Genomic DNA, 26,619 nt, shown 5'->3' on the forward strand with positions numbered 1-26,619 from the left:
AACTATGCAAACCTCAACCTATGGATTTGTAAAATGATTCTATAGATTCAACTCACTTGAATCTCTAGCATTTACTAGAGATTTACTGAGCACACTGTGCCAGGAGCCAGAGATACAGAAATACATAGGATGAGGCCCCTAATGAAGCAGAAAAGACAGAGTACAGAGGTAGCCACACCAGCTTTCTCACCAGAGGCTGGGTGCTATGCTAGTTGCTTCTCGGTTACCTCCTCAACATTACGAAGAGATGCACCATGATCTGCGGTCTGCAGGTGATAAAACTATGCTTCACAAAGATGTGTCACTTGCTCAAGTTATAGCAGATCTGAGACCCAAACTTAAGATTTTTCAGACTATAAAATCTTTTATCTTAACCACTGCAGTGTACTGGCTCTGGAAACGCTTTTTCCAAATAAGTACAGTATACTTATTTTCTGATCGAAATAAGTATACTGCAGTATCATTAGGACAGCCAACAGAGATATTAACAAGTCCAAGAGGAGCCACCAAGGAGGAAGGAATTCATCTGGGGACACATAGGAAAGGCAGGAAATCCTTCACGGTGCTGATATCTAAACCAGGTTTTGAAGCGTAAGTAGGAGTTCACCAGGTAGATAAAGGAGGGAGTTGAACATTCAAGAGAAGAAGAACTCAGGAGCCCAGAGGCATAAAAGACCACCGCTCACTATGGAACTGCTGGGAATCCTGTTCAGCAATTCTATAATGTGATAACTAGGGATAAAGATAACAAGTTAGCTGTAAGATAACAAGTTAGGCAGGAAAGAGGCTAAAGGGTCATGCATAAGCACGTGTGCACAAACATTACACACACACACCCCTTTTTACGTGATTTTCCCAGAGCAGAGACTAACCTGAGTTTTACTGGCCCCCTGGTGGGAGTGAAAGCAAGTAGAACTCAGCTAAGGCCATCATTGACTTTCATGGAGCCATTCAGCTGCAGAGAGCCCAGTCTGCTGACACTGAGCTTGTATAAAAACCTACATGTGTTTATTTGTCATTTCTCCCTACTCAGAAATAATGACTCAGCTACCAAGTGCATAAGATATGGCAAATTTTGTACCTGTCATTTTCAAAGGGTGCCTAACTACAGTCAAAAAAGAAATAAGTAAAGCAGAGAAAGAATCAAAACCACTTGTAAAATGTGAGTACCTGCAATCCCTTTGCATGAAATGGAGACTATCAAATTTGAACTCCCCAAAATGACTGCATTTCCAACGCAAAGAAGAAACACTCCTAGACCTGGTTGGCTCTGTCCCACCCAATAACACAGATGGAGTAAGGTGGAAAATGAACCAGGAGGAGACCCATTCAGCCCCTCTCTGTATGACCCAGAGTAAATCATTTGTTTATTTATTTTTAAAGCTTTCTTTTCTTTGAAGAAAGAAGAAAGAAAGAAAGAAAGAAAGAAAGAAAGAAAGAAAGAAAGAAAGAAAGAAAGAAAGAAAGAAGGAAGGAAAGAAGAAAAAGAAAGAGGAAAGGCAGAGCGAGAGGGAGAAGCAGACCCCTAGCTGTGCAGGGAGTCTGACATGGGGCTCCATCCCAGGACCTTGGGATCATGACCAGAGCCAGAGTCAGATGCTTAACCAACTGAGCCACCCAGGCTCCCTGAAATAAATCATTTAACCCCTCTAAGCCTCCATGTGTCATCTGGACATAAGCACAATACTATACCTAATACCCTGCTTCTCATAAAGATTAAATCAGAAAATGCACATAAAAGACTTAAGCACAGTGGATGACAAACAATACTTAAATGGCAACATGAAAATGTGTTAATGTTAATCTAAAAACATTTCTGCTTAAAATAGGTTTTTAAACTATATGAAGAGTTTAGGCTTGACTAGGGTGACCCTATACTTACACGCTTGTGTGTTTCTAATACTACCAGTAACCGCGGCTCTGGTTTATGGAGCACTCAACAACATAATGCCTTGTATTATTTCACTTAAATTTCATAACCATTCTGTAGATAAGCCACTATTATTATCTCCATTTTAGAGGCAAAGCAACCAAGGCACGAAATCAAATAATTTGCCCAAAGATAACACAAATAGGAACTAAAGGAGTAAGATTTAGACTCAGACATTCTAGTAATGTAGAGCCTTTCTGATGCATATGTTTAAATTAATTACTTCCAGGGTGTTATGGTTAATTTTATATGTCAACTTGGAGGGTGTTTCTGGATGAGATTAACATTTAAATTGGTGAACTTTGAGGAAGCAGATTGTCCTCCATAATGTGGGTGGGCCTCACCCAATCAGTCGAAGGCCTAGTTAGAGCAAAAAGACCAGATTCTCCAAGCAAGAGAGGATTCTCCAGCAGATGGCCTTCAGACTTCATCTGCACCATTGGCTTTCCTGGATCTCCAGCATGCTGGCCAACACTGCAAATTTTGGACTTGCTAGACTCTATAATTACATGAGCCAGTTCCTTATAATAAATCTCTTTCTATATATACACACATATCCTAACTGGTTCTGCTTCTCTGGAGAACCCCACACAGGAAGAATGAACACATAGGGTTTTTGCTGGTAGTGGTGGTGGTGGTGTTTTTACCTTTCGTCCCATTCCTTATCTTTTCCACTCAACTTCTTCAACAAGTATTTCTAAGTGCTCACAAGAACCAGGCACTATACTAGATTACAAGGTTGGGAAGATGCCCTTTGTTCAGCCTTATTCTGCCTCTGGTTTCCCATCCCTGTAAGTCCATGCCTCTCCTATCTGGATTACGAGATACTTGAGAACTATGACTAGTCTTTGTAGAACAAGTACAGAACTTCAAATAGGTTATTGAGTAAATGCCCATCGATGTTGGTAAAATGAAAATACTACATGCTTCCCATTGCTGTTTTCACCCATTATTGAGTATGTGCAAGGCTCTATATTAGATGCTCAGCATTTATTTCTATGTCATTTTATCCTGATTTTAAGGGACAAAAAGGGAAAACCAGGAGGTTAGATGATCTGCTCGAGGCCACACGGCACAATTCATACTTGGGACTGTCTGAATCCAGAGCTGGTGGACTTCTCACCACTGCTGCTACAGTTCCCTGCTCCTCCCCTTTCCAAACTACGAATAACAGATGAGGCCAGGGATGAATGAGCACCCCTGGAGCTCCAGGGCCTTCAGCCAAACTTCACAAACGTACTTCATAGCCTGCATGAGGCCAAGTATAAAAATGAAGGCAATCGGATGTTATCTATAAACACCTCAAAGCTTCTTTTCCTTTCACTTAAAAATTCTCAAGTAATTGTTTTCACCACAGTTAATCATAAAAATGAATCACCTCAAATTTTCTAAAGAAATTCTCCTTCAAAATATGTCAGCTTTGTGCCATGAATTCATTTATTATGAGACCACATGATGCCTCCAAGTACTGCATTTTATTTAAACGTGACATTTTTTTCCCCACTCTGTTTTGATTCCACATCTGAAAATCACTTCTATCAATCTTTCATTGGAGCCAAACATAACTGTTTTGCTCACTGAAACATTAAATACAGACTCAGGGCCCTAGAATCAAATTAAAAAATGAAATAAACTAGTATCTGGCTGACATTCATAGCTTTATATCCAGGGAGACCACAGATTTGAGAATTGCTGTGAACCCACTTCCACGATAAAAACCAATCAATTCTAATCCTTTTGCATCTTAGATCATTTCAAAAATCCAAAGATTTAACGTAGGTTGATTTTTCTCTTTGAGATTCAATTTTAGAAATTGTTGACTCTTCTGGTTTTGAAAGGGGTAGGACATCTTCAATGAAAACCACCAGATTCAGTTGGGACACTGACTGTGATCAATGATTTTCTGCATCAGCTGCTGTTGGGTTGGGGGCGGGGTGGGGCGAGGGGGACGCATGCCATATACTTACATTCCCCATAATGCATCATACTCTTTCTACACAGTGGCAGCAAAGAGGCACATCCAATATTGTATTACTTTCTTCTTTCATTCATGACGATGTCCCACATGGGCCCTGAGAGTCTGAAAAAAGAAGCATTTCCCAGGTTCTAAGGATGAAGGGAACCCTAGCCAATCCATCATGCTTTGTCTGCTAAGGATAGACTCATGCATAAGAGCTCCCATAACGAGAGAAGGGCAGTGGGCATGAAAAGGAGTGACCCAACTGTCAGCAGCTGGGGTCTGAAGGACAGCAAAGCTGTGATTAGAATATTCAATTGAGACTTCCATGATTCATCATGGAATGGGGCAGGGGGTGGGAGAAGTTTGTGGAGGCATACTCCTCCCTTGGGCCTGTCTTCCCTTCTTCTATTAGCAGAGTTAAGTCCGTAGGGCCATGGAAAAATCAGTCTTACCCAACAGTAAAACTTTCAAAGATCTGCTGAAGCAGGGAGGATGAGTGCTATAAGTTAGCAACTCTCTCCCCGCAGTGCCCAGATGAGTGTCTCTAAAATACGATGCTGATCTTGTCATGCCGGGTCAACGAACTCTGATTTCTTCCTTCTACTCCCCTCTCCTTCTCCTCCCCACCTTTCTCCCTCCCTCCCTCCCTCCCTCCCTCACTTCCTAGCTGCCTTCTGGATTATCTTCCTGTCTTTCCTCCTCCTTTCTTACCTACCTGCTTATCTATGGACTTTCCTTCCTTCCGTATCTATTAAGCACTTACAAGGGAAAAATCATTTCCCCATGGGAGAAATGACAGACCACTGAAGAGGGACACCCAAACACTGACAACCCAACTAGAGTGTGAAATAAAATAACGGTGCTGTGGCGTCCATGAGGCACATGGGCGGGTGAGTTCCCATTGCTTAGATGGGAACAAGCTTCCTAGATGAAGCGGCAAGGTGCTGCCAGCAGAGAACGTAGCACACATGGTGGCACCAACACAAAAGGATGTGGTTTTCCAGGAAGTGTAGGCAGATCAGTGACGCTGAAGCATTGTTTATGGGGAAGGGATATGAAATGAGTCTGGAGAGGTAGACAAGCCCCCGTTACGAGAAGCTTTGTGCATAAGAATTTTATGAAGGCAATGAAGATAAATAATAGGTCCTAAGCAGTAGTGGTGGTGGTGACTAGGTTTTTAATTAAACCTCCATAAACATACACGCAGGTCCCTGTCCAAGCATACTGTCGCAAACTGCAACCTCACACCCAGTTGCCCCCCCTTCCTACTTTATTTCTCTCCATTGCTCTCATCACCATCTAGTGCTGGATTCACTTAATTTTATTTATTGTCTCTCTGCCTCCACTGAAACATAAGCTCCATTTTGAAAGCAGGGGTTTTGTTTTTGTTTGCTGCTATATATCCCTTGGACCCATAATACTGTTTAGCACGTAGTAGGTATCCCATGAATATTGCTGAATGACATGGTCTTTTTAAAGACACTAAGGCTCAATCACCTCAACATTCTATTGGGAGGAAAGACTTCGCCTTTAAAGAGGACACTTCACTTAAACATGTCTAGTCTCAATTCCCTGCAGAATGCAGAAATGCCTACATAAAGCAAGGAGCCAGATCTTATTAGGGGCTCAAAGTATGGCTTCTGATTCATCAGCAATCTGGACTATCAACCCAAGGAATTCTCTCTATAGGTCAGAACATGAGCAATTTCCCTAGAATATTCTAAGCATCAGAAGAAGCTCCTTTCAGGAAGACAGAAGTCTTGGGAATGCAATGTGCTTTACAAGCACCGTAGTTTATGGAACCAAAGCTCAGTGGTGGCCAATGAGGGTCCTTGAACCATGTATCCATCCTGCTTCCTAGACACCACCATACAGCTACCGCAGCAACTATGATACCGCTCTGACATTCTGTGTGCCTGCCACAGGAGACCATATCCATCTTGACAGAAGGACACAGTGGCCGGGGAAGACGTAAGACGGAGAGTTTAGCACCTGGTATGCAGTGCCCAACTGCCAGGTTTGGATCCCAATCCCACACTCTAGCTGCATAACCTCCAAAGAGCAACTTAATCTCTCTGGGCCTCAACTACGCCCTGGGAACCATAATGACCCACAGGGTCATTCACAGGGTCACTTCACAGGGTCACTGTGAAGATTAACGGAGTCAATCCTGAGTGAACAGTGCCCAGCACACAGTACATGTTTAAGAAATGTGGTATCTTCTCATTGGCACATCTTAGGACATAATAGGTGCCCAAACAATGCTTACTGAATTGACAATGTAACATACACACATCTGAACTGCCTTATAGTTGCCCACAGAAAATAAGAAAGGGGCTTAGGCACAACTCAACCCATCTCCCTCCTCAGAGATGTTAAAAAATATACCAGTAACTCAAAAGGCTCTGCCCTTTTCTGACTGTATTGATTTGAGGCATAAACTTTAACTGCAGAGGCTCCATTTCCTCTCCTGTGAAACTCCACTATCTCCCGGGATTGCCCTGTGGCTTGTTCAGGTAACATTCAGTGTTTTACAAACACGAGAGCACTATAAAATATTAAATTGATATTACAAACAGAAAAGCTCCAGGCACTCAGCAAAAGAGAGGGTTAAAAAAAAGGGGGATGTCAAACTACTCTGTCTTCCTACATTTGTGCAAAATTAAAATGACTCTTTGCAGAATCCAATTTGGATAAGCCCATGTCAATACTACTGATACAAGCCATCACTAATGACAAGATTGATAGCTCAGGAGGGCGAGTCATTTCATGTTCACTGTGCATCATGCTTAATTCGCCAAAAGGAGTTTGTGTGTATAATTAATGCGCTTTTCTTCCCAGCTTCATCTGGAAACATGTAAAGGGTCTCTAGGGAATTCTGTAAGTTAGAAACAATTAATAAAATAAAACCACTTAATTAAAGAGAATAATTGGAGCCTATGTTATACCCGAAATGGAGGGATAAAAATCACTTTGGAAACACACTGCAGAAAAATTGCTGAATTTTAAAAGAAAGAACAATGTGCAGCGGAACACATGTAAGTCATGAGAGTGGACTTATTTCCCAGGCCCTTTGTTCTGGAATGATTGAAACCCAACCGACTTGACATGTACAGGAAAGGTAAGATCACTGACCCTACAATGGCAAGTGCCATTCTTATGTAAGAAAACTTCTTTTATTCACTATCTCAGAGCATGTTTATAGTATCTTTTCTGGACCTGCCCTCAGGACCTATCAGTATACCAGCAACTGCTCTCCCTCTGTCTTCAAGAAACTCCTAGTGTTATCAGGAGAAGAGAAAAGTCCTCACACAACTAAAATGCAGAAGGACAAGCACTGTGTGGCAGCAGAGGACACAATGGAAGAGTAAGAGAGCACTCCCCAGGCAGCCTCCAGAGAAACCCTGTTTTCCAAAGCCCTGAGTTTTTGGAAAGAAATGAGCATTTAGGGATGCCTGGATGGCTCAGTAGTTGAGCATCTGCCTTCGGCTCAGGTCATGACCCCAGGTTGTGATTCCTGGCATCAAGTCCATTGGGCTCCCCACAGGGAACCTGTTTCTCCCTCTGCCTGTCTCTGACTCTCTGTGTGTGTGTCTCTCATGAATAAACAAAATCTTTTTTAAGGAAGGAAGGAAGGAAGGAAGGAAGGAAGGAAGGAAGGAAGGAAGGATTGATTTACCAGCACAGGAAGAGAAAAATGCAACAGCACGTGTAACATCATGTACTCAGTCACAGATATGTGCCTGTACACGCTGCTCTGGCAAATTACACAAAACTCAGCATGTCCCAAGAACAGAGTATGCATTTCAGAGCAGAGAGAGATGACATTGGAAACCAGATGGGCAAAGAGCATGTACGTGGAATCTGAAAAACTAATTCACATTGCATCATCATGTTACCCAGGATGTATGCAGCATCTCTAGGTGGCAGTTTTCTCTCAAATGAAAATGGAGCTCTATTAACACTCAGATGGTAGAGCACACTACTATGGTTCCAAACTTTCTGTGTCCCTCCCGATGAGATGTGTATTCATCTGTACCCGTTGCACCATGACTGCCAGCACCTCAAGGGAGATGAGGAACATTCCTTTCCCCGTTGTCAGGTTTGGCCATGTGACTAGCTTTGGCCAATGCAAAGTGCAGAAACTTACGTGCACTTACGTTGTTCAATTCAGACTCTGTATTTCAGCCCTCTGCCATGGGGACCGCATGGCTCTGATGAGGCTGCTCCCCAAGCCTGGGTTTCTAAAACAAAAAGGCTCCTGGAATAGAGCTGAGCAGAGCTATAGACAGCTTGGATAACTACTGAAATTTGGGGGTGGCTTGATACTACAGCGAAAGACCATCAATACATAGATGAATGAACAACTCACAGGCTAAGAGGAAGTCATACAGGTAATGATACAATAATCAGAGAAGGGCCGTGATAAATATATGCATGGGATAGTATCGAAGAACCAATAACGTGTGTAAAGACACTTGTCCCATATTAGGCAGTTAATCAATGTCTGATTCCTTCACCTTGGACCTTGCAGAAAGAGACAACAGCCTCAAGAGTTAAGCAATTATAATGAAGGTCATGCCAAGGCATGAATACATTAATTTGCTCCATATTAGACACCTGCCATCAGAATTCATTGGACATACTCTGGCCTGGCTCTCATACTTTCCTCGGGCAAGCCCTGATGTTCTCCGTACTTCTAGTCTCTCATCTGTAAAATGGACAGAGTAGCTCTGCATCTCCTTTAAAGAGCAGTTTTGATCATTATATTAGTTAATCTATGTGGAGTTGCTAAAACAGAGCCTGATGCCATATGTGCTCAATAAATGTAAACCATTATCAGCATTTATTCCTATTAACATTCAACACTAATACCTGTTGCAATTGACTAAGGGGGACTATGCCTATACCCTCTCAATGACATCATCTGTAACACACCACATTTTTTTCCTTCCTCTCTTTCTGTTAGAGTGTCTATCACTGTCTCCAAATAAGTGATAAGAGAAGCTGTTTTCAATTCCTTTGAAACTTTTCAGTGAAAAGACACAGTTGTTAAATATTTGGACTGAATACCGTGTAACTCATAAGACAGGTTACTACTTTTTTGTTTCTTGAGTAAATTCCTCACAGTACATTTCCAATGCAATTTTACAACTTCAAAATATTTGGTCAGATCATTAAAAAGCAATCAATATGAGTCTTTGAAAGCTTATTCATTCATAACCAAACTGGATCTATTTCCTTGTCTTCAAATGGCTGGTTGCATCGGTTTGTGGTCTTGTGACTTTAGCATCAAAGTCAGTGATTCTTAAACTTCTGGAGGTGACACACCCCTTTGAGAGTGAATGGAAACCTTGGACACTCCGTCCAGACAAATGCTTATCAAGAATTCAGAATCCTGGCCACATTCTCCCCTGCGGCCCCACAGCTGACAGAGGATGCAATGGCCAGGGTTGGTGGAAGAGGGATGTAGGAAGGGGGATGCCTATCACACATGACAGTTCCGCGATTCAAAGGATGAAGGAGGGAGGCCCACACAGGTCTCTCCCAGAACAAGCTTCCAAATCCCCTATTTCATGGGGATCGGTGAGCCAACTGTGCCTCAATTTTCTGAGTACAATTTCCTCACAAAATGGGGGTAATAATAGCTCCCCCTCGTGGTGGTCTTGTGGAAACTAAATGAGGTGACCCACGGACAGTGCTTGGCACGGGGCCTGGCACATTATAAGCTCTTCAGAAATATGAGCTACTGCCCCCATGTTAGGGTACAGGACTCTGAGTCCTGAAAGAGGAATAGCTCTCCCAAGGGTATGCAGCTCTTCGGTGGCAGAGTAGCAAGAGATGATGAGGAGCCTCAAGAAAAGAGCTTACAAGTGAGCCAAACGCCAGAGTTAACAAACCAGGGCATCTAGAAATAAGAAGTGCTAAAATCAGCTGATATTTGTTTGTGGCTCAGCTGTTCTATCGCACCAGCTGCTCCAAACTTTCAGACGTGTCTTAGCACAGCACAGAATCACCCCATCCTATATTCATCCCATCAGCCTCAAATCTAATTTCAGTCCTCAAGAGGGTTTTTTTTTTGTTTTTTTTTTTTAAAGGGGGCCTAAAATTGAATATCCATTCCTATTTATAGTAAAAGGACATTTCCTAAGAAAGTGCCTTGTAAGGATTCAGACCCTCTTTTCTCAGCAGTTTTCTGCCCCCAGCCATTTTGGGTCTATTTTGATTCCTTTCCTGATTGAAACATGTCTCAGAGGCTCCCACTGCTGAAGAAGGAGAAGCTTCTCGGCAGGTCCATAGCTATGGGGTGTGCCCAGGGCCAGCATTAATGGGACAGGGCCCGAGAGAAGCCAGCACTGCCCCAGCTTTGGAGATGGGCAGAAAATCATCTCAACAGTAAATGCCAAGTATATTTCTAGGAGAATGGTAAAGAGCTAGCCCAAATAAAAAATCAGAATTATAGTATCATTAGCACAGGAAGTTGTTTAAAATAAAAAGGCAAACCATGAGACATGTGGTCTAGTCACAGCAATGAGCCAAACTGGGACAGGAGACCAGGGTTACTGGTCCCACATTGCATTTCTTAGCTGGAAAACCTTGGGCTGCCTTCTATATGTAAAACAACTGGGCAGTGACAAGATATCATACTAAATTATCTATAAAGACCTTTCCAGCTTAAGAGTCACAGGGATAGAAGAATATTTATAGCAACTTATTTCATAAAAGAAAAAAAGTAGAAACCAACCAAATGCCTCCCATTACCAGAAGATAAAGGGATACTCTTAGAACAGAATACTACAGCGCCCTGAAAATTAGCCATATGTATGTGCATCAATATCAAGCAATCTTAAAAATTAAAAATATACTAAGCACCAAAGTCACAAGAATATTGTACAATCGATTCCAGCTATATATAGTTCAAAAGCAGGCAAAATGAAAGGCATCCAGAACATGAACAACATGAAATTCAGGCTGATAGCTACCTGGGTGGGGGGTAAGGAGGATGCTGTCAAGAAGGAACCCTTTGGAAGATTCCAGAGACTCAAGACATTCTATTTTCTGGCCTGAAGAGTAGATACCAAGGTTTTTATTTTATGTTTATCATTTTTCATTGATTGTCCCCACAAGGCTCATGAAGTCTTTTGTACCTAGTCTATGTATCACAAGAGAAAAACAGGTCTTGGGACACCTGGGTGGTTCAGTGGCTGAGCGTCTGCCTTTAGCTCAGGTCATGATCCCGAGGTCCTGGGATCGAGTCCCACATCGGGCTCCCTGCAGGGAGCCTGCTTCTCCCTCTGCCTATGTCTCTGCTTCTCTCTGTGTGTGTCTCTTGTGAATAAATAAAAATCTTTTAAAACGAGAGAAAAGTCTTAAAAGGCCCCAATATTTTAACAAAAAGGGAGTTCTGTGTTCTAAAATACATGATACACTATTAAAGTCCACAACACCTTGACAATGCAGCTCACTGTTCTCACTTTGCAGACAAGGAAACTGGTTCTGAGCAGGTAGTAAAGAAGAGGGGGCACAAGTCAGACAAAGTCTCTTTGACTGCAAAGTCCATGCACCTCCCATTGCACCAGGCTTTGTGTAGACAGGGGAAGTATAATTACTTTCTCCAGCCGTCCAGGAATTTAGGAGTCAAAGGGTAAGAGTCCAGAATCTGGCCTTGAAGTTCAGGCTCCTTCCAGCATGCCTGGCTAAATACTACAATATGCAGCCAAGGAGAAACTGGTATTTATATGCTCATTCCCAAAGAAATATACTAAGCCTCTCCAGTTTATCCCTTTTTGATCTAGTTTGCGTGAGGTCGGGGAATTTATCTCTGGAAAGGTGTACAGAAAAATAGAACTATGCTAATAAGGTGGTCTGAATATAATTTTCATATCCAAATGTGTCCTGCTCTTTGCAAGACCAATTTTCTCCAAGGATGCTATGTGCAAATATGTGCAAATATGTTCAAGCTTTCCTTCTCCCTGCCCAAAATAGCAAAATGGCATTACTCCATTTCCTGATACCCCTGGATATTCTCATTTAAATAGTGCTATTGTCTCCGCTGTTTATGAGTTTGTTTCCCATCTCAAGAAATTTCAACCCACACATAAGCTACAAATGTGTTTCCTTCCATTTTTTCCATTACTCTTAATTAGGTAGTAAAATACAATCCACCTACGTGAACAAGATGGGTAAAAGAAAGTAATAGCTAAATGCATTTTTCATTTCACACATAACGATTTGTAAGCAGACAGTCAGAAAGTCCCCTGAAGCTAACCATACAGTCCCCCAATGATGGAGGGTTTGGTTGTTTACACCCATCACTGAGTATCAGAGCTGAAACAAACACCAGGAATCCACCACATTATCTAGCATAGTGTTTGGCACATGGCGGGGGCTTACCAAATGTTTGAGAAGTAAATAATAATAGCTCATAATTTTAGTAGCTAGTACATATAGAAAAGTCTTATCATAAGTCAGATACTGCTTTCAGCATTATACCCACATAAATTAACTCATTTAATCCTTACAATAATCTCAAAAGGTCGGTATGGATATTATCCTCACCTCCAAGACAGAAAAGCAAGGCTGAGCATGTTATGGCATTTGCCCAACATCACAGAGTTGGGGAGCAATAGAGCTAGGACCAGGCTGTTGGCCCCAATGTCTGTATTCTCCACCCCCATGTCACTCTGAACATCTCTGGGAAGAGATGGGAAGAATGGAGCCCTGGAATGTAAAATGACAATATCAAGGTCACCAAGTGCTACTGTGGAAAAAAGCAAGAATCTAAGAGTCTAAAGGACAGTTTTCCAACCAGAGCTAGGTGCCTTCCTCATTAAGGGATACAAGCAACAGGCATTTCCAGACATCTGCTGGGGTTGGGATCCAATGACCCAAAGACTATAGGACTTGGATCAGTCTTGTGTTTGCATCTCCTCCTCTGGAAATTGAAGCCAGCAGCATCCACGTCCACAGACTGTAGTGAGAATCACAGCAGCAAAACAGCAAATGCTCCCCAAGTAGCATGTACCTAAAGAAATCTTGGAAGTTCAAGTCTAAGTATCATGCCATGCATTCGCGTGCCCTACTGAACATAGGCAAACTTACCCAAGAGGTACTTTAGCTTCTCAGAGATCTGGCAAAAGGTCTATATTGGAAATACACAAAGAGAGAGATCCCACATCAAGGGGGTGTGGATGGGGAGAAGTGAGCAGGGAGTGAAAGGATGTCACTTAGGGCTCTAGGAAAGGAAATATGACCTCTGCCCCATTGTGTTATCAGAAAATGCTCAAAAGAATGTACTCAAATGGAAGTATTATTACTTAATGGGTAAAGTTTGGCTGTTGGAGCTCCACAGAACTGGGGTCATATCCTGCCTCCTCCCCTTGCTAGAAGCAATCTCTTGAAGGCCTTGACTTTCCCCATCCTTGCTATGATCGCTTCGAGGATTTATTACAATGGCTGGTACAGAGACAGAGCTTAATCAATGGGAATAAAAACTCAACAAAGCATAGCATGAGGGAGGGACACGAAGCAGATCCAACCCTCCCTCTGGAGTTTGTGCTTATATAATATCGAGATGATATAAATTCAAGGGATTATTTAACAAAAAGGAAACAAAATGCAAAAAAATACTTTTTTCCTTCATACGCCCAAGTGTTTAATATTTTTGATAAACATTTTCATTTTTCTATTTTGCTCATCCACTATGAATAGGAAATTAATGTGTAAGAGAGATGACTGATATTCATGTCCCCATGAGTGTGCCTGCAATGTGAAGATGGAAGAAAGTTTCTTTATAGAGCTACCATTTATATAGCATGTACTCCCCTATATTGACTGTATCAGCCCCCTGAATCCTCAGTCGTGTGCTCCCAGAGGCAGCACAGGTTCCAAGCCGAGGCTCTGGGTTTAGGCTTGGGATGAAAGCAAGCCTCTGCTCCGAGCCTTCTCTGAAGGCTATCCAGGTGAGAAGTCCTGGAGCTGGGGCTTGAATCAACGCTTATGCTCTTCTGTGGCACCACGCTCACCCTCTTTCCAGGTGTTCTCCTGGAAACCAGCTCAGCATTCCCTCTCAGCCCCTGTGATGAACAGCAAGCACTCCACCTGCAATGACCAAGGACTCTCACCTTCCCCGGTGTCACCTGACTGACAAACAGCCCCCACCCACAGCCCTAAAGCACCATCCCTCTTACCTCCCACACTATACTCAACAGGCACCTTCTGCTTGTTTGTTTTCTCATTGAAGTGTGAGCTCCAGAGGGCAGACATCCTGTCCTGTCACCCAACATGCAGCAGCTGCTCAGGAAATGTTAGCTAATGAACGAAGGAATGACTGCCGTAAGGATAGCGCACAATCCAATCACAAGGAAGCTGCATGCTTTAGGAAAAAGGATAACTGAACAGAAAGGACCCACCTGGCTTTAAAAAAAAAACAAAACAAAAACTTTTACAGCGCAACAACCCTTCTCTGATTTCTGCCTACTTATAAAGTAAAAGTGGCACTTGAATATTCTTGTTACCTCAGTTAGGTCCAATGTTTTGACAGTCTAGGAAAACCATCAGTGATCTGTGCATGTAAGTCTGGGTCAAATTTTATTGGGACAGGGGTGGAGAATGAATGAAAGAGAGAGATTCAAAAGACAAGCAAAAATTTAAAAAAAAAAATCTCTGACCTTGGACAAGTCATTTAATCTCCAAGTGATTTCCAGTTTCCTCATCTGTAAATCGAGAAGGTTGAACCAGGTCATTTCTACCATCTTTCGTGACTTTAACTGAAGTGCCTTTTAATTCCACTTTCCTCCACAAGCTTTGAATCCTGACCTAGAAATCCACTGTACCTTGTAAATGTTTTTTACAGTCCTTTTAAAATTCACACTATTGTGGTGGTCAAAGCCTAGAGAATGAATTTAAATCTAAAAGTTTTTAAAAGTGACTTCGAATACCTTCCAATAACACTCAACTTTTGTGCTGTTTCAGCATAAATCTTGGGAAGGGCTGCTATCCTCTGACTTTTTTAGAACTTTAAATGCAAGCCTAGAGAATAGAGCCATCACAGTAATACTGGTCATAGCTCTGGCAGGGCAGCCAGGCGAGTTCTGGGAATAAGAAGCGGCTACATGTACAACTGTGATGATTGGGAATATATAAAATATAATCATTCATCCCCCCACTGACCTAGAACATTCTTCCTCCTGCCAGTGTGAATTCAGAAAGACCCAACATGCCTCCTTAGACCTAGACCCCCCACCCTATCCCTCTGTGTATCAAATGTGAACATCGAAGGAGGCAAAGTAAGCAGGCCTCTCAGGGTACCCACTTGTGGAGTAACCCCACATCCAACAGCAGACTGTCGTCATCACTGCAAAAATGCCTCTCTGATGGCATAGGAACCATGGATGTCCTGGTTAATTCATGACTTGAATATACATTTTATAACCAGGAAGCCATTCAACCTCCACCTTCTAAAATGTCTGCTGTGTGTGCCCACTCTTCAGATACTGAAGTAGAAAACGATATAACAGAGATTCTCACTTAGGTATTTTTATGGGAATACATAAATATGTACATAATATTTATGAACAAACATACATAAATATATGAAAGCACCATTTATGGAAGCTAAATACACATTTAGTGAAAAGTAACTGATTTCTCTAATTCATCCAACAAATACTTGGCTAGCAGTCCCAAGCTACAGGGATGCAAAATCCTAACAGCCTTGCCTTCCCCTAACATCCTAGAGGGGAAGTCATTATGTGAACAAGCATTTGTCACACTGAGGTTTGCCTTTGACTCTTGTTTTAAATACTGAGAGATTCACTTCATTCTGTATTTCAAATGCCGAAGGGCCTTGATTGAACACATTTTAAGGCAGTGATTCTCAATCAGGGTCTCTTTTAATCCCCAGAGGACAACATCTTAAGACATTTGGGGTTGCTACAACTGGTGAGAGGAGGTGCTACTGGCATCTACTAGGTAGAGGCCAGGGAGGCCAGGCGGCTAACCATCCTGCAGTACACAAAATCCCCAGGGCACTGAAACAGAGAAATCCTGATAAAGGTGTGTTTAACCATTCTAAAGGATAACATGGTTAAACTTTAAAAATCAGGGATTTTTTTTTTTAAGACTTTATTTATTCATGAGAGACACACAGAGAGAGAGAGAGGCAGAGACACAGGCAGAGGGAGAAGCAGGCTCCTCACAGGGAGCCTGATGTGGGACTTGATCCCAGTACTTCAGGATCACGCCCTGGGCCAAAAGGGTGTGCTTAACTGCTGAGCCACCCAGGCGTCTCAAAAATTAGGGATATTTATAGAATTGGAAAATTTAGGAGCCTGTGGTTAAGTTAAAAAAAAAAAGTCTAAAGAATGGAAGAAAAACTATTCAATTGGATTTGCATGAAGATAATAAACATTTGCAGGAATACATTAATGTTTGCTTCATCCGAGAGGAAATTCAGGGACATTTACAAATTATGACAATTTCTTTATATATGTCATAAAATGGTGTGTTTAATACCTCCCAATTCACCTGGGGGAGAATGGTGCTTGAGTCTGTCTTTGGTTTTCCACCTTGTGGGGCCCACTGTTTAAGACCTCACATCTCCCACTTACAAGAAGAACTTATCTCCAGAAAGACACATGGACCCTAAGGCCCAATTCAAGATTTGAGGAAGGCTGTAACTCAGGCATCAGACAATCGATATTCCAATTTGGAATTTAGCACTTTGGAGACAGAATGTTCAGAAACAGACATAAAGGATCTGCTTATGATTGAGGCCCAACTCATATTTACAATATAATCACCTAATAAAAACGGTAATGACCTCCGGCTGACTTGACACAGCGTGCTTTGGCATACAAGCTCCATAAAAGGATTTTCACAGACCTTGCCTTCAAGAAAATACATCTTAAGTTCCTGTTTTTTTCTATCAAGACTGAGGAGCCCAGACAAAAATATCATTTTGCTTTCAGAGTGCCAACACATACAGTATGTATAGGAGATTATCTTGTAATAATATGATAATGTCCTCAAGAACTCTTTCTGCTTATACATGTGACCTTTAAGATGAATATATAATACACTTTTTGGTTCATCTTCTCTACAAGCAAGAAAAGGATCTCTCTTCCCTTCCATGGCTACCTTAAAAACACAGATCAAAACACCCACTGACTGTCATATTTAGCTGCTGGTCTGTTTGCTCATCCCTCTGTGTCCTCTGACCAATTTCTAGGATCCCTTAATGATGCTCAAGAGTGATCAAATTTTAACAACACATAACTGGGCTGATAAGCCAAGTGAGCAGTTAAGAGCACATAAAGAGAGAAAAGGAAGTGTGTGTGTATGTCCGTGTGTGTGTACTTGTGCACCTATGCACGCTAAACAGAAGCAGTCCTGGTACAACTCCCAAGCTCTCAGTGGAAAGCATCTGTATTTAATTGGAAATGAAAGAGAACAGTGCATAGCAGCTACAAGAGCAAAATGGGGTGAGGTAGTGTGAAGCTGGCAACCATGTGAGTTTATCTACCTCCCAACTGCCTATACTCTACTTTTACTACCTATGATCTATTGTTTCCACATCTGAAAATTACTTACTGAAACTATTAGCAAAGGTCGATGAAAAGAAACCAGGGGTCACAAATTCTGGTCCATGCAGAATAAATCAGGGAGGGTGGCTCCCCCCTGGCCATTAGCATAGGTATGAACATATTTCAAGAACATAATCACCAGGTGCTTACAAAATTCAAGTTCACTTTTTCCCATTGCAAATTACATATCTATGGTACCATTCTGAAATGTGTATCAGAAGATACTTAAATGATTATCAGAGAAGAACTGGATATAATTTTTCTAATCTTACTTCAGACCCCTCCAGGAAGTATATCCCCAAGGAACAAAAGAAGGATGTGTTTTTTTAAACTAGCCAGTAAAATTCTTGATTGCAAAGCCTTTCTATGGCAGACCCAGGGGGATAGGTCCCTTTGCTGGAACCTGAATTTGCTTACACATACACATGCTAAGTATACTACACACTAAATAATCAACAAACAAAAAACTTTGCATTAATAGTAAACATTTGTTGAATAAATGAACAAATGGGTTATTTTATGACTGACGATAAGGCTAAATGTTTTAGTAGGAAAGTAAACAAGAAAAGAATAAGCAAGAAAGTTCTAAGAATGGATAAGTGTTTTTGTCAGAAGCTATTATAATATAGATCACCTAAGAGGACAGAGTTTCATAATTTCAATGCCTTATGCACTAATAAATCAAGAATGTGTAAACCTTTATTAATTTCTTTTAAACTTCTATATTAAGAAAGCTATTATCTCTTGCCTGGAAAGTAAGTTTTGATAGAAGTGAATTATCTTACAAATTACCATGCTACTAATATTTGACATAAAAGAAATTTATCCCAGAGTAAATCACCTTTCCAATTATACTGAATAGATTCAGAGATGCATTATTTGGAAATAAAAAATGAAATGCTTAAATTGCAAAGAACTTAGAAACCCAGTACCTAGAGACCCAGTGGATGCCTTTCTCACGTCCAGCTCACCCCAACACTATGCCTCTCCTATCAAATAAGACATTGGCTCCACCCAAAGGTTCCCCCTGCGTAGTTCTCAAGCCCTGGCTTCCTGCGACAATCATTTATGGATCTTTTGTATAATACTTAGGTAGCACTCCCCAGGACAATGATAGAATTGCTTTGGAATCAGCCTGTGCACAGGTATTTAGTAAAGAAGATTTAATGTGTAATCAGTGCTTGGGGGGTGGAGGGGCCCTGCCTCATCCCAGAAGCATAGCTGGAGAACACCCTTTAGAACTGGAAAGCTGAAAGCCTCTATCTAAATCCTCACAGGGCTCAGCACCCCATCCTGTCCCAGCTCACAGGCCTGGTTTCAGACACACTAATCCTAATGGTAGTGCCTTCATTTAGGGCTTGTTCAGCCACTCCGATTTATAGGTCTCGACCCTTCTGTTTACCGCTGGTTGTTACAGAAGGGAATGTGTAGTAGCTGACTAGGACAAAGGGACTCTCATGGCATTAGTCTTGAGCTTGCCCTTAAAAGGACCCTTCCTCATAAGCAGGTGGCTCTCTCTCCTCCCATTTACTCCCTCCACCACAGCTACACAGGCTTGGCAATAAGGAGTCCTCAGGGCTGTACTCAGTACTTGATCTACAGTATCTCACTGAACCCTCACAGCTGCTCTCTACATCAGGTGACATTATTAGCACCACTTAAGGTGTAGTAGAAACAGAGGTGATATCCCTGCCTCAGGTCACAGAGCCAGGAAGTAGCAGAGGTGGGATGTGAATCCAACTCTGATGGCAAGTGAAGGTCACTGTCTTAGTCTGCTTTGGACTGCTATAACAAAATATCACACACTGGGTAGCCTATATGCAACAGAATTTTATTACGCACAGCTCTAGAGGTTGGACAGGTCCAAGATCAAGGTATTTGCAGATTCTGGCATCCAGTAGGGCCCACTTTCTAGATCATGGACAGCCTTCTTTTCACTGTGTCTTTACATGGTAGAAGCAGGGAGCGAGGGACACCTGGGTGGCTCAGTGGTTGAGCGTCTGCTTATGGCTCAGGGGTGTGATCCCAGAGTCCCAGGATCCAGTCCTGCATCAGGCTCCCTGCATGGAGCCTGCTTCTCCCTCTGCCTGTGTCTCTGTCTTTCTCTCTGCATGTCTATCATGAATAAATAAATAAAATTCTCTCTGCATGTCTATCATGAATAAATAAATAAAATCTTAAAAAGAAGAAGGAGAAGGAGGAGGAGGAGGAGGAGGAGAAGGAGGAGAAGGAGGAGAAGGAGGAGAAGGAGAAGGAGAAGGAGAAGGAGAAGGAGAAGGAGAAGGAGAAGGAGAAGAAGAAGAAGAAGAAGAATTATTTTTACCTAACACCTCTCATAGGTGTTAGGTAAAAATTCTGTCCTTTGTTTCTACCCATACTGTTTAGTACTAAAGAATTAATGCAATTAATTAATGCAAGAATTAATGCAAGAATTGAAGCTCCATAACTGTAGGGCTATTTTACTGTTTCATTCACTCTGATATCCTCAGTGCCTAGAACAATCCTTGGCAAACACTGCGTGCTCAATGTTTATCTGCTGAATGAACAAATAAACACCTATTTGTGTACATGTTTGTTTCCAGCTACTTATGGGTGGCTTGGGGACGGGAAAGGCTTTTTATTTCCAGTACCTAGCAAAGTACCTGTTGCACAGCAGATGCTTAATAAATGTTTCATGAATGAGTAGATGAATGGATGGGTGGAGGGATATATAGAAAACTGTTCTAAAATAAAGAGATTCATCAAAACACAAAGCCTACTGAGAAATTACCATTATCGACCAGTTTTATTAAGGGGAAAGACAGAGAGCACTGTCTTGCTTAATGGTTCTTTTCAACAAAATTTCTTGTTAAAACACACACAAGCATACATGCACGCAGAATCTCATCAAACTGGAAGATATGGATTCCATTATGGAGTTTGACAGAGAGGTAGTTTATTGGCATAAGAAAATGTTTCTCAAATGTGGTCCAGGCTCTACCTACATCACATCCATCTGAGGAGCTTGTTGAAAATGAAGATATCTGAGCCTCACTCCTGGTCTACAGTATCAGACTCTTTGGGGGCACGTGCCCAGAAATTGGCAATTTTGACAAGCTCCCCAGGTGATTCTTATCTACATAAAATCTGAGAATCATAGGCACATATATGTAATCTTCAGCTCCAGCTCCTGCTGAGAGCATATTTGAAAGCTAAACTGTCTACAAGGCAATGCAGAGGACTTTTTCCAGTAACTCCTTACTCTTACTATGTGGAAGACTTGAAAGGAAAGACATTAGAGTTGACACTTCTATCAGTCAGGGCCTTGGAATGCCCAAGGTGACATCCTCAAACTGCGTAGCTTTAGAAAAGCTTGATAAAGGGATTATTTGCAAAGATGCAGGTCGAGTTCCAGGGTAGCTATAGGAGACAGTGCAGTACTGCAAGGCTAGAAAACATGGGGAACTGTTTGTTACTGGAGAGGGATTAGCACCCCAACACCTGAAGAAAGGGAGAAGAGAGGTTGCCAGAAACTAAAAACAGAGAGGCTAGATGGAGAGGGCCATCCTACAGGACTGTGACCACCAGTGGAGAGAAGTGGCCAGCCTGTAGTGATCTCAAAGTGAGGGAGATGGAGAAAAACCCCCAAGTTTACTCATCCTCCTGCCAATGCTCCCGCTGGCCAAAGGAATCAGAAGCCTCTGGAGGACAAGATGCTAATGGGATTATACCGGTCAGTCTCCCAGGTCACAGAGCAAAGTGGAAGCAGGACCTGGAGGGATGAATGGAAGATGCCCAACACAAACCCCGAAACTCTAAAGACAATTCAATACTGGCACTCCCTATTTGTGACTCCTCAGCCAGAAGGAAAGTGCCTCCAAAAAGAGTTAACAGGGGAACAGTTGCTATATTATCGCTCATAGTCCCAAGGTTAGCTAGGTGATAATAAAACTGTTAATATTCCATTTCTGCCTAAAAATGAGAGCAAGATGGTCAGCAAAGAGTTCCAGAGTTGAAGACCTAGTTTAAAATCTGTGGAACATGAGCCTAACAACTGAATTTCTTTCTCAACTATGAAATGAATATAAATAAAGCCACCCGCTCTGCCTGCCCTGGTATGTTTCCCATAATTATGACATGAGATATTGGGCATTAAGTGTCTTCATGAAATTGCCAAGCCCTATAAGATGTCAGTTATCATTGCCCCACTAAGTACAGTACAGATGTGCAGATCTGTGCATCAGGAGGAGGGAGCAACCAATTTTGTTTTCACACTTGGATGATCTGTGCCCAAATCAAAAGCAAACCACAACATATGCTTTTGCGTGAGTTTTCTTATTTTTAGCAATGCATTAGGGAGAAGAAAGAGTCACTGGAATGCACAGAATTTGGCAACACGGCACAGAATGTCTCAGCAACTTGGAGGTGGGTTAAGAACATATGTTTAACAGCGTTTTCCATAAACCCAAAAGGAGAATAGAGAAGATGGCACTGCTTACTAAAATTGTTGCTACTTTAAGTACTCCCTACCTTTGATTAGCTTCCCTTTTAAAGTAAATTTATTGTAGCAGAATGAAAATAAAAGTACTGGAAGCAATGTCAGAAGACCTGGTCTCGAGATGCTGCTCCTGTTCCCAGCTGAACTGCACACCTTGGGGATTGGGGCTAACCTGGAGCTTCTGAACTCAGTTTTTGGAATTAGTGACGTGGGTGACCCTAGGGTGATTTTACAAGTTGTCTCAGAGCCTAACAGAAGGGTCCCCAATGCTGAAGACAAAGGATTCGATAATGGAGGGGCTGCCAGCCAAGACCTCCTTCCTTTTTTTTTTTTTTAAATTTACTTATTTATTCACGAGAGATATAGAAAGAAAGAGAGGCAGAGACACAGGCAGAGAAGCAGGCAGAGAAGCAGGCTCCATGCAGGGAGCCCAATGTGGGACTCGATCCTGGATCCTGGGATCACACCTTGAGCTGAAGGCAGATGCTCAACTGCTGAGCCACTCAGGCATCCCTTAAAGACTCCTGAGCTGAGCACAACATCTCCAAAGAAACGAGAGCTTTAAATGATACACTGGACCAGATGGATTTCACAGATATCTACAGAACTTTACATCCAAACTCAACTGAATACACATTCTTCTCAAGCGCACATGGAACTTTCTCCAGAATAGACCACATATTGGGTCACAAATCGGGTCTGAACCGATACCAAAAGATTGGGATTGTCCCCTGCATATTCTCAGACCATAATGCCTTGAAATTAGAACTAAATCACAACAAGAAGTTTGGAAGGACCTCAAACATGTGGAGGTTAAGGACCATCCTGCTAAAAGATAAAAGGGTCAACCAGGAAATTAAGGAAGAATTAAAAAGATTCATGGAAACTAATGAGAATGAAGATACAACCGTTCAAAATCTTTGGGATGCAGCAAAAGCAGTCCTAAGGGGGAAATACATCGCAATACAAGCATCCATTCAAAAACTGGAAAGAACTCAAATACAAAAGCTAACCTTACACATAAAGGAGCTAGAGAAAAAACAGCAAATAGATCCTACACCCAAGAGAAGAAGGGAGTTAATAAAGATTCGAGCAGAACTCAACGAAATCGAGACCAGAAGAACTGTGGAACAGATCAACAAAACCAGGAGTTGGTTCTTTGAAAGAATTAACAAGATAGATAAACCATTAGCCAGCCTTATTAAAAAGAAGAGAGAGAAGACTCAAATTAATAAAATCATGAATGAGAAAGGAGAGATCACTACCAACACCAAGGAAATACAAACGATTTTAAAAACATATTATGAACAGCTATACGCCAATAAATTAGGCAATCTAGAAGAAATGGACGCATTCCTGGAAAGCCACAAACTACCAAAACTGGAACAGGAAGAAATAGAAAACCTGAACAGGCCAATAACCAGGGAGGAAATTGAAGCAGTCATCAAAAACCTCCCAAGACACAAGAGTCCAGGGCCAGATGGCTTCCCAGGGGAATTTTATCAAATGTTTAAAGAAGAAACCATACCTATTCTCCTAAAGCTGTTTGGAAAGATAGAAAGAGATGGAGTACTTCCAAATTCGTTCTATGAGGCCAGCATCACCTTAATTCCAAAACCAGACAAAGACCCAACCAAAAAGGAGAATTACAGACCAATATCCCTGATGAACACGGATGCAAAAATTCTCAACAAGATACTGGCCAATAGGATCCAACAGTACATTAAAAAAATTATTCACCATGACCAAGTAGGATTTATCCCTGGGACACAAGGCTGGTTCAACACCCGTAAAACAATCAATGTGATTCATCATATCAGCAAGAGAAAAACCAAGAACCATATGATCCTCTCATTGGATGCAGAGAAAGCATTTGACAAAATACAGCATCCATTCCTGATCAAAACTCTTCAGAGTGTAGGGATAGAGGGAACATTCCTCAACATCTTAAAAGCCATCTATGAAAAGCCCACAGCAAATATCATTCTCAATGGGGAAGCACTGGGAGCCTTTCCCCTAAGATCAGGAACAAGACAGGGATGTCCACTCTCACCACTGCTGTTCAACATAGTACTGGAAGTCCTAGCCTCGGCAATCAGACAACAAAAAGACATTAAAGGCATTCAAATTGGCAAAGAAGAAGTCAAACTCTCCCTCTTTACCAATTTCATACAGGGATGTTACATCTGAAATCTCCTTTTTACCCCATTGCTTAAAACAAAAACCACTTTGAAGCAGATGATCTCTAAGATATCTTAAGATGTCACAAAAGTTAGTGTTATAAACTCATTCACATTGCACTGCATTTGGAGCTGTGAAGCCAGAAAGGAGTATTTACCCACGTCCGCCTTCCAGTTCTAAAGCATGAATTACTGTACTTAATGAAGCTACAAAGTAAGGATCACTGCTCAGAGTGAAATTAATACTATGGCTCACAGACAGGTTTGCTATGAATATTTTTCAGAATAAAGGTAGACTGGGTCTTCTCCTCCAAGCACCGTTTAGCTGCAATAGCAATAGCTTGATCACTACATGTGAGCAACTGCCTATGGTTGGAAACGGGCAAGCCAGCTTCCATCATCCAACAGAGTTGGAACCCCAGGGTAACAGAGACAATGCTGTTTCCTTGTTCACCAGCTGCAACAACTTCCTCCCAAATTATGCAGATGAGGGCAGATTCAGCATCCCTCGTTAGATAAGGCTGACCTCCAAGTCACATACAGAACATGATTTAGTACTCAGCATTCTGCAGACAGGGAAACTGAGACATAAGTAGGAAAAAATCAAGGCTTTGTGTTACAGGTCAAGAACTTGCTTTCAAACTCCACCATTCACTAATGCCATGACTTCGAGTAAGATATGTCACCCTTCTGATCCCAGTCTTTTCATTCATTAAATGGAAATGATAACATTACTTCATATGCAAATCCATGAGAAGCTGCTTGGCATATAGTAAAGAATTAATACTAACCTCTGTTGCTGTTATTTTATTTATCAAAAAATTAGTATGTGCCAAGCACTTTGCGAAGCTCTATCATACCATTCAACAAATATTTATTGAGCACCTACTAGGTGCCAGACACCGTTTAGCATTTTATTTAATCTCACAGCAACCCTCTGAAGTGGTATTATTATTTCCATTGTCTTGAGATTAAAATTGAAATGTAGAGAAATGCATAACAAAGATTTGGCTGCCCCAAAGCTACTGGGCTTTATCTTTGCTTGAGGGCTACTATAAAGCTGATAGGGCATTACACAAACAAAGCTTCTAGCCCAGAGTAGGTCCCAGTAAATAGCACCTACTACCTTCAGTATAATCGTTCATAATATTAAAATACTGCTTGGTACACTGTTCTCCAAATATCATATACTACCTTTTTTTTTTTTTTTTACCATATCTAACACTTGTGTCTTTACTTACTAAGTAATTTTCTTTAAAGTGATCAGCATTTTAGAAAATTCAGATAAACTGCTTAGAACAAGGCCTGGAGAGTGATGACTGTAATGACAGTATGTTTATTATTATTGCCATCACATACCAATGCCAGGATACAAAGGTGACACAGCATAGGCCTCTCTGCTCATTCAGGGCTAAGTCTGGTGGGGAGACACAGAGACCAGTGCCAAGCACACTAATGAATGTGGTACAGCAGGAGCTAAGGCTTGCATCTGTCTAGAAAAAATTAAGACAGGCTTCAAGAGGAGAGAGCCTTTGCTTTAGGACCTGCAGGGTAAAGAGAAGTGTGCCAAACACAATTAAAGGGCATTCCTAACAGACAGACGGTGTCAAAGTCCTCCTCAAAATCCCAGCTCTCTCACGTATATTTAAAATGTAAAGGATGATGATTATGAATCCCCATACCTTCTCCAAACTTACGTTTCACCCCTCTCCTAAAATATCTTCATTCCAGAGATTTCTGGGGTGGGGGCAGGGATAAGGAGAGAGAGATTCTCTTGAGTAATCTGCTTATTGTAAAGAAATACAACCTCGTGTTCCTTTGTCATTCCCGAAGGGATGCTTCAACACGACAGGCTAATCACCTGCAAAATTACCGCGAGGAGCTGGTTCTTAGTTATGTACAAGCAGAACAGCATTCAAAGCATCTTCACATGGTTGGTTTTATAACTCAAGAAAAACTGCTCTGATTTAGCTTATTTTTCCAATTCAAACTCAGAAGATAATGGAATAAATGGATACTGGGACCTGTCAAATGAGAGGGAAACAGAAATGCAAGAAACAAGCCTTGGGTAATCAATCCAGGCTTCTTACAACTAGTCATGGAGATAGTGTAATCATTTTGGAGTCCAGAGCATAAAGCATAAGGCTCTTGAGTATTTTTATATAGAAGATGTTACTCTTAAAATACTGATGATGTGTCAATGTCTGTAGATTAAATGCTGCCTTGTATCACAGAGCTGTATACATCACTCATGCAAATTGCTTTCTGTGTTCACTCTCCTTTTATATGGATGGTCTCTATTTTGTTCAAGGCCAGGAAACATCCCCAGCACATCCTAGCAAAGCTTTCACTGAAAAATTTTTGTGAGAAAACCAGTCTCCCCACTATTTTCTCCTACACACACCATCTGCCTTGGCTAGCCTACCATGCACAGAGACTCCAAAATCCACTGAAATAAATCTGTGGTGTCTGTACAACCAATTCTC

The 26,619-nt window shown here is 41.6% G+C and overlaps 1 protein-coding gene across 25 annotated transcripts in view; it reads right to left on the bottom strand.

Moving 5' to 3' along the window:
• The window catches only part of DAB1 (DAB adaptor protein 1), a 1,169,270-nt gene that overhangs the window by 333,768 nt on the left and 808,883 nt on the right, over positions 1-26,619 (bottom strand). For 3 of the 25 annotated variants that reach the window (XM_072820399.1, XM_072820414.1, XM_072820417.1), the window contains one exon: positions 3,898-4,010. The exons of the other annotated variants lie outside the window; for them this stretch is intronic. The gene's annotated coding sequence lies outside the window, so the exon portion shown is untranslated. The remainder of the gene's footprint in view (positions 1-3,897; positions 4,011-26,619) is intronic. 25 annotated transcript variants of the gene reach the window in all.

The sequence above is a fragment of the Canis lupus genome, chromosome 3, assembly GCF_048164855.1.
Source record: "Canis lupus baileyi chromosome 3, mCanLup2.hap1, whole genome shotgun sequence".
NCBI lineage: Eukaryota > Metazoa > Chordata > Mammalia > Carnivora > Canidae > Canis > Canis lupus.